This window comes from Primulina huaijiensis, chromosome 18, assembly GCF_012295235.1.
Source record: "Primulina huaijiensis isolate GDHJ02 chromosome 18, ASM1229523v2, whole genome shotgun sequence".
In the NCBI taxonomy this organism is placed as follows: domain Eukaryota; kingdom Viridiplantae; phylum Streptophyta; class Magnoliopsida; order Lamiales; family Gesneriaceae; genus Primulina; species Primulina huaijiensis.
The window spans coordinates 10,352,472-10,365,677 of NC_133323.1; the positions used below are offsets into that span (position 1 = coordinate 10,352,472).

Genomic DNA, 13,206 nt, shown 5'->3' on the forward strand with positions numbered 1-13,206 from the left:
AAGACTTTTGGTTCATCATATCGTTGAGTTAATTGCAAGATTATTTGAGTTAATTAATCTTGCATGAATTTTGTTTTACATTTTGGAGCTTATAAATAGTGTGTTCATTTTTTCAATCCAAATATAAAATATATATTTTACAAACACACTCAAGATCTCATTCAAGCATTTTCTTGCATTTCATATTGTTAGTTTTTCATTTGACCTCCATTAAGTTTTGGTGATAAAGTTCGTTTTCAGTTCGTCGGTATAGTTACTTTGTGCTGAATTGATGCACAGTTTTGTCGTTGTATTATGAGAAACAGTTGTCCGTCCTGATCCTCGAAGCACCTTCGGATGGGGACAATTTATTTTAAGGAAATTGTACTTCGTACAGACCTCGATTTGATTTATTGGTTTTCTATTGTTTTACATACTCGATATTTATGCTTCTAGTAGCACACTACTTTTGTTTAGTGCTATGTCTCTATCTACACAATCCTTCTTTCGTTTACTGCTATATAATTGTTGCTTTCATATTTCGAATTTTAGCATTTTGACAAACAATTGATTCGTAAGATACTCTCATAAGAGTCTTTGTATTCTAGATGATAAAACATTTTGTCAAAACTTGAATCAACATAAACCGTCTATGTCCCATTCTCCATCCTTTCCAAGTCAACAGAAACCGTATGTGACCCATTCTCCATCCTTTCCAAGTCATTATTGATTGTAAAATCTTGAATTGAAAATGATGGTTCTTCTCGATTTTTTTTAAAAAAAAAATATTGTAGCTTTCAATTACTAGTAGACTTAGGGAATGACATCAGAAAGAATAATGTAGGGATTTTCGTTAGAACTTTTAAATTAGTGAAGCAAATCTAGAATTTTTTTCTTTTCTGATATTGATTCTTATGAAAATCGAATCAGTTCTAGGTCAAAGGAGCGCATCATTGCGTGTATGTATTGTGCACTGACCTTAGAGGATTGACTTGTATAATTCGCGGAAAAACTTGAAATAATAATTAACTATTGTGGACCAATTATTATAGAATAATTAAAGAGTTTTTTAAGAACAATTTGAGTTCTATATAGGATAATATTGTCTTTATAATACCATATTTGGATAAATTAAACTTTAATGATGATGACGATGACGATGACGATGACGACGACGAAGACAATGGTGATTACTTATTAATTAATTAGCTTGAAATTGATGGGAAAAATCATATTGTCGATCCATAAGCGGAAATATTTAAATTCCTAATTTTATATGTTAATATCAAATAGACATATTTATTTTAATAAATATAACTAATCCCAGAATTATATAATAATTTCTTGGTATAAACAAATTATAGGATAGTTAAATACAGCTTTGAAGACGTCGATCAGCATATAATACAATTATATGGGTGGGTTTAGGCAGTAACTAAAATTTAATACAGAAAATGCAAATAAATCTAATTAATTTCAATTTCTTGAAAATAAAGAGTTAGAAATTATTGAATGTTGAAAATAAGAGCTTTAAATATTGAAAATTAGTGTGTGATGATATATGTAATGATGTATTTATTTTTGGATTATTCCAAAGAAATTCTATAAATAGGTCTCTCAATTTGTGAAGAAGAACACAATTGAGTAGACAAAATTTTATAAAGTGTGTAGTTTAATATATTTTGTGAGTTTGAGATTTTTATTTTTTACCGTAAATTTTTACTTTTAACACGTTATCAGCACGATACTTGAAGGTTCGGTTCTCCATATTTTTCCAAGCTCCAAAACCAAAAAAAAGTAACAATATTCAAAAGTAAGAATATTAATTTATTTTACTGTTTATTTATTTATATTGTTTATATATTTAATATATAATATCATGTTATTATAAAAAGAGTCTATGACATCTCATTATAATAACGTGATGTGATTATATTATTACACTGCTTATATAATTTTATTTTGTTACCGTTTATTGTATATATATTTGAATAATATCATATTATTATATAAAAAGAGTCTATGACACCTCATTATAATAACATGATGTGGTTATTTCATTGTTTATATATTTTTATTGTGTTATATAATAATTATATATATATTCGTATAATATCAAAGTATTATATAAAAGGAGTCCCTGACACGTCATTATAATATTGTGAGGTGATATACATAATTATTTAAACATGATTAACATTATATACACCATATTATTACCATCAAATTTACATATACATACATTTATTTTTTTAAAATTTTGTAACGTTCATAAACGGCTCGTTTTTACTCTATAAATATTATTTGAAAAACACATTCAATCACTCCAAACTTATTCTTCCTCCCTAAAAATTTTATTCATCAAAATTTTCGAAGAAGAAGAAGATGGTTCTTTCAAGGTTATTTTGTATAATTATTTTTGTTTTTATACTCACCAGTCTTGTATTTATCGGAGAATATACGCCTCACGTTTTTTCTTTATTTTTAAGAATGCTTGTACTTGTAAATTGTCATATTAATAAATTTAGAACTTAACTAATAAAATGCATTGTTATTTTTCTAGTACTACCATGTCAAATTTGACAAAGCTCGAATTTGTTGCGCTCAACATTACGGGAAAAAATTATATGCCATAGACTCTCGATGTAGAAATGCATCTTGAGTCATTGGGTCTAAGTGAGACCATTAAAAAAAATAGTATCTTATCATCACAAGAAAAGCAAAAGCTATAATATTTTTGCGTCGACTTCTTGATGAATGATTAAAATGTGAATATCTCATTGAAAAATCTCATGGCTTTATGCAAAAGATTAAAAGAAAGATTTGAACATATAAGGAAAGTTATACTTCCGACCGCCCGAGATGAATGGAATACGTTAAGATTCCAAGATTTTAAGAAAGTCGGTGATTACAATTCAGCTATGTATCGAATAATCTCGCAAGTAAAATTTTGTGGATATGAGGTTACGGAATCGAAAATGCTTGAAAAAATATTTTTCATTTTTCACACATAAAATATAACTCTACAACAACAATATAGAGTACGTGGATTTGTGAGATATTCTGAACTTATTGCATGTCTTCTTGTGGCAGAAAAGAACAACGAGCTGCTAATGAGAAATCATCAGTCTCAACTCACTGGATCAACAGCATTTCCAGAAGTAAATGCTGTAATTAAAATGAATTTAAACCTGAAAACCGAAATCAAATTCAAAGACAAGGTTTGGTCGAGGTCGAGGTCGAGGTCGTGGTCGCCACCGTGGTTTTGAAAACAATCGAGATAGTTACTTCTATAACTCATCTCAAAAGGACGTCACGAACCACCCACTGAAAGGACATCATGAGAACATGAGTGCTAATGAAAATCACTCAAAACGATTTGAAAGTTCTTGTTTTAGATGCGGTACTCCAGGACATTGGTCTTGTATTTGTCGATCCTCCGAGCACCTTTGTAACCTCTATAAAAAATCGATAAAGATAAAAGAAAATAAGACCAATTTCACTGAACGCAGAGTCTGTTTGAGTGATTCAACTCATTTTGATGCCGCAAATTTTCTGAATGATTTATCTGAAAATGATCAATATATTGGTTGAATTGAAATGTAAAATATTTTATTTTTCATGTGTTTATATGCTAATGTTTTATTGTATAATTATGATATGCCTTATATTTTTCAATAAATTACATATGTATTGTCAGTAATTTTTTTTCATTGCATATTTTTTTGAAAGTTCAAATATAGAAAATGATATGAACAAAGCTAAACAAGGAACTAATCACATAGAAGTTTGCATATCTGATAGTGGTACAACGCACACTATTCTCCGAGATAAAAGATATTTCTTGGAACTAAAACCAACAAAAACAATGGTAAATACAATATCAGGTCCTGTATACTTGATAAAAAGTTGTGGTAAAACACATTTTTTGTTACCTAATGGTACAAAATTTCTGATAAATGATGCTTTGTATTCACCACAATCAAAAAGAAATTTGTCGAGTTTTAATGACATATATTCTCATGGGTATGATACTCAGACAATAAATGAAGGAAATGAGAAATATATGTGTCATACCACATATAAATCAGTAAAGAAATATGTAGTTGAAAAACTACCAATGCTCCCTACTGGATTGCATTATAAATATATAAGTCCAATTGAATCAAACATGGTAGTTGATAATTCTTCAATACTGATTAATTGTCATGATCGATTAGGACATCCTGGTTCAAAAATGATGCGAAGAATTATAGAAAATACATATGGTCATCCGCTGAAAGACCTGAAGATCTTTCAAAATAATAAGTCTCAATGCAAAACATGTTCTCTTGAAAAACTTATTATAAGATCATCGCCAGCTAAAATCCAAACTGAATCACCCACGTTTCTTGAACGTATTCAGGGTGATATTTGTGGATTAATTCATCCACCATGTAGACCATTCAGATATTTTTTGGTATTGATCGATGACTCCAGCAGATGGTCACATGTATGTTTATTATCAACTCGAAATGTGGCATTTGCAAGATTACTTGCTCAAATAATAAAATTACGGAATCAATTTTTCAACCATACAATCAAGAAAATTAGACTTGATAATGCTAGTGAATTTACTTCCTTGACTTTCAATGATTATTGTATGTCAATGGGAATAACTGTTGAGCATCCTATTGCTCATGTACATACACAAAATGGATTAGCTGAATCATAGATTAAACGTCTACAACTGATTGCTAGACCAATTATTATAAAAACAAAACTCCCTGTTTCTATATGGGGACATGCAATTTTACATGCTAGTGCATTAATTGTCATCAGACCTAGTGCATATCATAAATACTCTCCATTGCAGCTTGCCTTTGGTAAAGAACCAGACATTTCTCATGTAAGAATTTTTTAGATGTACGGTATACGTGCCATGCCTATTGCACCACCTCGACGAACAAAAATGGGACCTCAAAAAAAGATCGAAATTTATGTTGGTTATGATAGCCCATCAATCATTCGATATCTTAAGCCTCAGACAGGTAAATTGTTTACAACACGTTTTGCTGATTGTCATTTTAATGAGAAAATCTTCCCAATGTTAGGGGGATAAAAGAAACATATCGAAAAGAAAATTACATGGTATATATCATCATTGTTACATCTGGATCCAAGAACTAAACAACGTGAAAAAGATGTACAGCAAGTTGTGCATTTGCAAAGAATAGCAAATCAAATACCATGTGCATTTGCAGACACAAAAAGGGTAACTAAATCACATATACATGCTGTAAATTCCCCTGCTCGAATTGAAATTCCAAAGAAGCAAATTAAAGACACTCATGATGTCATTAAATGTTTGAAGAGTAGAAAACCAATCGGTTCCAAGAATAAAAATCATCGGAAAAGAAAAAGCATAGAGAAACACGATTATCACAGAATAAAGAATGATATTCTGGTAGAAATACATGATGATGAAAATGTTATGTCAGAACCACATCTGATAGATGAAGCACTATTCTTGTTTTTTGTAGATTGGTATTAGTGTTCTTCCATTTATCTTTTACAATTGTTACGGGCAAGTGATCACCATTAGTGAAAGGAGATATGCTAGATCAAGGGAAGTTGATGTGAAAAGTGTCAAGGAAAGTGCCCAAGCAAAGGCAAGATGGCTAGCTGCAAGGGATGCAATTAAGAAAAGAGCAATTGAGCTTCAATCTCAAGTATCCCGCACGATTTCTGGTAGAATCACAGCAGGACCTATTGAGAAGGTTAGAATACTGAACCGAACTAAAGGTGATACATATGGATATTTGCATTAGTCTGTGTAATCTCATAAGTTTGGTGCCTTTCAGCGACGTGCTGCTATATCTGGAGGGAAGCAAATAGAAACTGGTAATCCTCCGATACAGGAAGTTGAAGAACATGTGGAGAGTTTTGAAGGTGTGAATCCAGAAACTGAGAACAAGGATAAGAAGAAAAAGGTGATGGTCAAACACATTCGCACCGATACGCAAATATTCAAGTATGCATATTTGCAACTGGAGAAAAAGAAAGCTCAACAACAGCAGAACGTAAACCTTCTTGTGCCCATAAATATTTCAACAGCTATGAATAATGAGATCAGGAAAAGACCCAACATCGAGATTTCTTTCAGAGATCTTACCGTCACATTGAAACAAGGCAAGAAACATCTTTTGCGGTCTGTTACTGGGGAAATCAGGCCTTCTCGAATTACTGCTCTCATGGGGCCATCAGGAGCTGGAAAAACAACGTTACTCTCAGCTCTGGCTGGAAAAACAGTTGGTTGTTCAATAACTGGCTTAGTTCTTATAAATGGAAAGATGGAGTCAATACGCTCATATAAAAAGATAGTTGGTTTTGTGCCACAGGATGACTGTGGAAGATAATATATGGTTTAGTGCCAATTGCAGGTATGCCATGTCTTGTTCAAATCCTTGGTTTGGACGTATAATTTTTAGTTCGACTTATTTCTAATAAGAATTTATTCCGAAATTATTGAAGACTGTCAGCAGATTTACCAAAAGCAGAGAAGGTACTGGTTGTTGAAAGGGTGATCGAGTCCTTGGGACTGCAGCCAGTGAGGAACTCCCTTGTTGGCACTGTGGAGAAGCGAGGTATATCTGGAGGACAGAGGAAGCGAGTAAATGTGGGTCTGGAGCTTGTGATGGAACCTTCACTTTTATTCCTGGATGAACCAACATCTGGACTGGACAGCTCATCATCGCAGCTTCTACTTAGAGCGCTCAGGCGTGAAGCTCTCGAGGGAGTAAACATTTGCATGGTTGTGCACCAACCTAGGTAATATTGGTAATCTTGTTACAAAATTTGCTCATTGCTTTGTTAGTTCACGTCAGTCATCATTTAAGTGACTAACTGCTTCATATGAATGAAATATTCAGTATTAACATATAGACAACACGATTAGCCGGACATCTTGATTAGAAATAGCACAACCGTCGATATGATAATATAGAGGCATAAGAAAGTGCATCCACTTTTAATTTGTCTGTATCAGGAGGTAATATGTTTTTCTCCAATGGGTTTAGTTCATGCTTGCTGTTAATCGAATCATCTATTTTGTTTTGCAGATATTCTTTGTTCAGGATGTTTGACGATTTGATACTTCTAGCGAAAGGAGGTCTCACAGCCTATCAAGGTCCAGTGGTGGAGGTTGAAGATTACTTTGCACAACTTGGTATTATCGTTCCTGAGCGTATTAATCCACCCGACTATTTTATAGATGTTTTGGAAGGGATGGCTAAACCGAGCACGAGCTCATGTGTGACTTATGAAGAGCTTCCTTTAAGATGGAAGCTCCATAAAGGCTATCCCGTACCTCTAGATATGCAAAATGACATTTCTCTACAAATAATCCGCGACGATTCAATAGACCATGAAAATTATGCTGGTTCCAGTGCTGAGCAATTATCATTTTGTAGAGAATACTGGCAAAATTTACAATACAAACTGGAGGCGCGGTTTGAGGGGATATTGAATAACTTCTTGAAATCAAAGGACTTGTCCGGAAGGAGAACTCCCAGTATTCTCTTACAGTATAAACACTTCCTGGGAAGGTAAAATACTGAGTTACATCCTTCTCATATGACTATTTTCTGTTTGCGAGATTCAAGAATTGATGTATCCACATGCAACTTGATCATGTTATGGGTCTATGTAACACCTAATCATGCAGTAATATTCTTCTCTTCAACGTTTTTGCTGTTTCAGGATGGCTAAGCAGCGACTACGAGAGGCTAGAATCCAAGCAATAGACTTTCTTATTTTGTTGCTCGCTGGTGCTTGTTTGGGATTGATTGCCAAAGCAAGCGATCAAAGCTTTAACGCACCTGGTTATACTTACACCATCATTGCCACATGTAAGTTCATTTTTAATTGATCATTCATAGAGCTATAGAATGTACTCCTTGTTAGTAACTATGTGCATCAGATTTACCTAGTTCTGAATTGACTTGAATAAGTTGTGGGATCTGAATCAATATTTTTCTTCCTTTAAGCTCTTCTCTGCAAAATCGCGGCCCTGAGAACGTTCGCCCTGGATAAGTTACAATACCGTAGGGAACGTGCTTCTGGGATTAGCAGCCTGGCTCATTTTATTGCTAAAGACACGGTCGACCATTTCAACACGCTGATTAAGCCATTGGTCTATCTTTCCATGTTTTATACCTTCAGCAATCCTAGATCTTCCTTCTTCGACAATTACATTGTCTTGCTATGCCTTGTTTATTGTGTGACCGGTATCGCATATGTATTGGCAATCTTCCTTGAACCTGATCCATCTCAGCTGGTGATCAAACAGTCCACTTTACAAAACTAATTTTTTTTCTTTATTGTTCCAGATTTTAGACATTCTGAAATGGTTTCGCATTATGCAGTGTTCTGTGCTTCTACCTGTGGTCCTGACTCTTTTGTCAACTCAGCCGAAAACCGGAAAGTTAATGAAGATTTTGACAGAATTGTGCTATCCAAACTGGGCTTTAGAAGCCTTTATAATCTCAAACGCGAAAAAGTATGTTTGAATTCTTCCTTAGAACATAAACATTTTATTTGCCACCCATCACTTAATTCTTGTCGAAATAGACGCAGAAAAAAAGATCCCATCACCTTTCCACTTGCAGTTATTATGGTGTATGGCTGATACAACATTGCGGTGCACTTCTAAGAACCGGCTACAATCTTCACTATTGGAAATTATGTATATCCCTTCTCATTGGCGCTGGTGCAGCCTGTCGCGCTCTAGCTTTTTTCGGTATGATAACTTTCAAATGACATCATAATTCATTCATTTAAAAATTTTCATATTTGTACATCAAAAGTATAGACTTGTAAAAATTAGTTGCATAGGGGTGCTTGTTATAGTAGATTAGATTGAGTTTGGCTCACAAGTTTGCGACGAAGTTTCGTTAAAATATATAGCGTATCCACATGAAATTTACCAAAGATTTATATGTAATAGACATATAAATTTTGATAGCTTATATAATAAAAATGTAGCATAGGACTAGAGGACATGGATATATGTTTTTTTTTTGTAGATTCAATAATGTATTTTTTTTGTAAATTCAATACAAAAACATTCAATTCTTTTTTCTTTTTTTTTTTGAAACAACATTCAATTCTTTTTATTTATTGAAGAAACTTATAAACAGGAAATACTATGTATATAAATTATTTAATAGCTTTGCATTTGTATATTTAGTGCAATTACATTCCAATTTTGGCCATCATTATACTATAATCATTTGGAAACTTTTATTTTAATATTTATAGGTAAAAATTAAGGCATGTAACTATCTAGAAAATAGTAAATCAAGATGATATAAATAATCGATCAGTTACAACAATTCTTACCAATTATTAAAATCACTAAAGGTGTTACAAGTTAAGATTGGGGCAAGATGCAAAATCTATTTACTCGCAAATATTTCACGTCAATTTTCGTTTTATGAAAATGATTAATTTAAAATATTAAACAAAATCAATACGTATCTCTTTTATTATGTCTCAATAATCTGACATGGACATGATATTATAAAAACTTAAAACATAATTCCTATGATTTAGAAGATCATATGATTTTAAACTTTAGTGAAATTACATTGATGCAATAATGTTTTTATGTTGATCTATTTAATCAAATTTCTCAATTTATTTATCCTAAGATGTGAATAAACTTATTTGTGTTCTTTCTTCTCATCTTATTAATTAATTTTGACCCTTTCAACACAAGAAACAAGAAATCTTAAAAAATTAATGACCAGTGATTTTGTATAGATATTTCAAATATTAAAAAATATTGCATGTAGATAAACACTTTATTATAATACCATGCAAAGAAATCTCATTGTAAAGAATTTAATACATAGCAGATTATCATTCATCCAATATTTAGTTACTTTCCATTATTATGTGTTATTACACTAATAAATCTTAAATACAATCAATCTTATCTTAAATACAATCAATCTTGCTATGATAATATTGATGGCCAAGTAATCACTTTCATCACCGGTGCGAAGGATAAGAATCTGAATAATATATGTCGTCGTCTCGTAAGACCCAATAGTATACGTCCTTGCAACGAGCAAATAATATACCTTCTTTTACTTTGAAAAGGTCGAACTCCGCCACCTTCTTACACCACAAGAGATGACAAAAAAACGCAGTGAAGACCTGCGCAGAAGCTGAAGGTAAAATTCTGACTTCTGTAGAGCATATGGTGTCCGGGTTCGTCGTCCCAAGTGAAAACATGGGCCAGTACCGAGTGCGACTTCGGGGGAGGTCATTGGCAAGTATAGCTGTGAATTTTTTGGTGAGAACACATTTTTCTTCGAACAATCCCATTATTTTGAGGTAGATATTGTTGGGTGCAATAATTATCTTTGCTTAGTAAAGCAATCGAACCGTGGTGTTTGAGCTGCTGTGCGGTTTAAAAAAATTGAGTTGCACCATTACCACCAGCTATAATTTTTGGTAAAGCGACAAGAGCTCGGTCTTATAATTGGTATTAGAGTCAAGGTCACGGGTTCGATTCCCGTTGATTGCAAGGAGTGCAATTATTGGGAGAGAGATTGTTGGGTGCAATAAATGTACCTGTTTAGTAGAGCAATCGAACCGTGGTGCTTGAGCTGCTGTGCGGTTTAAAAAATTTGAGTTGCAACATTACCACCAGCTATAACTTTTGGTAAAGTGGCAAGCGTTCGGTCCTACATGGCTAGAACAAAAATGATGAGAAATTGCAACAAGGAATTGATTTTGGTGCAATTCATGATGCTAGAGATATTGTGGTATCAGAATGTGTGAATTGTCGATGTAAAATGTAAAAATATTGAGGAATATATATACAGTAATGTATAAAATGTTAATTGCGGTTTACACATTAAATTATTCTTGGAATTCTCGTCGGATTGCCCTCTTAAGTTGTATGGTTAACTATAATTATAATTTTTTTTTGTGATTACATTTAAAAAATCTCAAAGTAATAAGTATATATCCTCGCAATCTTGTTGGAAAATTACTGTAATAGCTAAAATTATTTTATTTATTCATTCATTCATTACAACAATTTTTTGTATTCTTGTTATTTCTTAACAATGTCAAATGTGTGTGTCTATATATATATATATATATATATATATATATAGACACTATATTATTAATGTCAAGAAAAAAGATAGTTGAAGATACGAGTGATCGAAAAAAATCATAATCAAATATTTGACATATGGTAGAAAATTGTAATCTTATCAACGCCTTGTGTATAGTTATATATGAGAATTTCTTGTACTTATAAATAGGTCATCCATGTAAACCTTTCATATATTATATTTACTTGGTTAGTTTTCCTTTATTTTGTAACACAACAATAATTATTCAAGATTTCTTCACTTTATTATAAAATATACATGTGAAAATTGAGATTTGGTTTTCTAGAAAAAGTTGTAGATAATGATTATGTAAATAATTGAGAAGTTACAGCAATACTTATCAAAGAGATAAAAACACGTCACAATAATATTTATAAGTCAATTTTGTGAGACATATCTCATATTCGACCCGACATAATGTATTACTTTTTCAATGTAAATAAGAGTCCGATCGATCCGTTTCACGGATATATATCCGTGATACCGTACCACAAGATACCTACTCATATTTTTTTTGTTGCATCTATCTCATCAAATTTCTCCATTTTTTACCATTCATTTATCCTACCTAATATGTAAGTTACTAGATTTATTTGTGTCCCTTCTTTTAATCCTTAATTTTGACCGATTATATATATAATGATTGTTATTCTCACTCCAAAATTTGTTTCTCACACTCCACACTTTTATCATTATTATCTTAATTTACAAATTAATTTTCCTTGTTTAATTACTCATATATTTTATTACACAAAAAATTTCCATTCATAATTATACTAGCAATTGTATTTCCTATTTAATTTCTCAGATTTCTATAATATACAACTTCCAAATTTCTCTACCTTCGTTTTTCTTTCATTCACCGTAGAAAAAATATATATAGTACCATACCATTCAAGATTTAAAAGTTTCTTGTTTACTGTAATTTCTTTTATATTTGTAATTTTTTTGTAAGGTAATATATCAAATGATCTATGATAGAAGTACTATAATTTACTCATATAATAACAAAATATAAATTTTAAATTCCCAATCAAACATCTTACACAACAATATTAATTATTCAAAGATTTCTTCACTTTTTGATCATTCATGCATAAAAATCTTGAATATACATTTAATTTTATGATCACCAAGTAATGACTTTATGTACTGGCTGACTTCGATAAGAAGGTGAATAATATATGCCATCGCCTTGCACGAGCCAATAGCACTCATCCTTACAACGAGCAAATATAAACTCCTCCGTTTTGAAAAGGTCGAACTGGGCATCCTTTTTGTCCCACCAGAGATGACAGAAGAACTCCGTTTTTAAACTCGCGCAGAAGCTGAAGGTGAAGTTCTGGAATCTGTGGAGTGTATGGTATCCGAGTTCGTCGTCCCCGGAGAAAACATGTGCCCGCATGGGATTGGAGTTCGGGGGGAGGCCATTGGCAAGTATGACTCTAAATTTCTTGGTCAGAAAACAATTTTCTTCGAACAATCCCATTGTTTGGAGGGAGAAGAATAGAACACAAATGATCAGAAAATGAAACATGGAATTGGATTTGGTGAAACTCATGTTGCTATCGTCGAATAATATTGTGGATGGAAATGTTGAATATCGAGGAATATATATATAGTTATATAAAATGTTAATTGCAGATTTGCCCTTGTGGGCTCTAGTTAATTATTTTTTCCAAAATATTAACAATTTTCAAAATATATATATCAAGGGAATAAAGAAGAAATCGACAGTGTGTGATTATGCATGTATGGCGGAATCATTTATTTAATTAAAACTAATTATAAGGCAAAATCCAAGCAATTATCAAAATTTGTACTTTGACTAATCCGTGATTAAGTAAATCTTAAGCGTAAAGACATATGATTTAATTTAGTGCATGGACTGATTATAATTTCGCCCTCGATTTAAAATCATATGGATTATAAGAAAATATACTATTACCAACAATTTAGTTATTATTTGAAAATATTTCAACTAATAAAGAGAAAATACTATGTACGTATATCAATTATTTAATAGTTTTGCACACACACACACACACAC

General features: G+C 32.0%; 1 pseudogene; it reads left to right on the forward strand.

Annotated features, from left to right (window-relative positions):
* Positions 1-4,627: 4,627 nt before the first annotated feature.
* On the forward strand, positions 4,628-9,013 carry LOC140963920 (ABC transporter G family member 28-like; annotated as a pseudogene).
* The last annotated feature ends 4,193 nt before the right edge of the window (positions 9,014-13,206 follow it).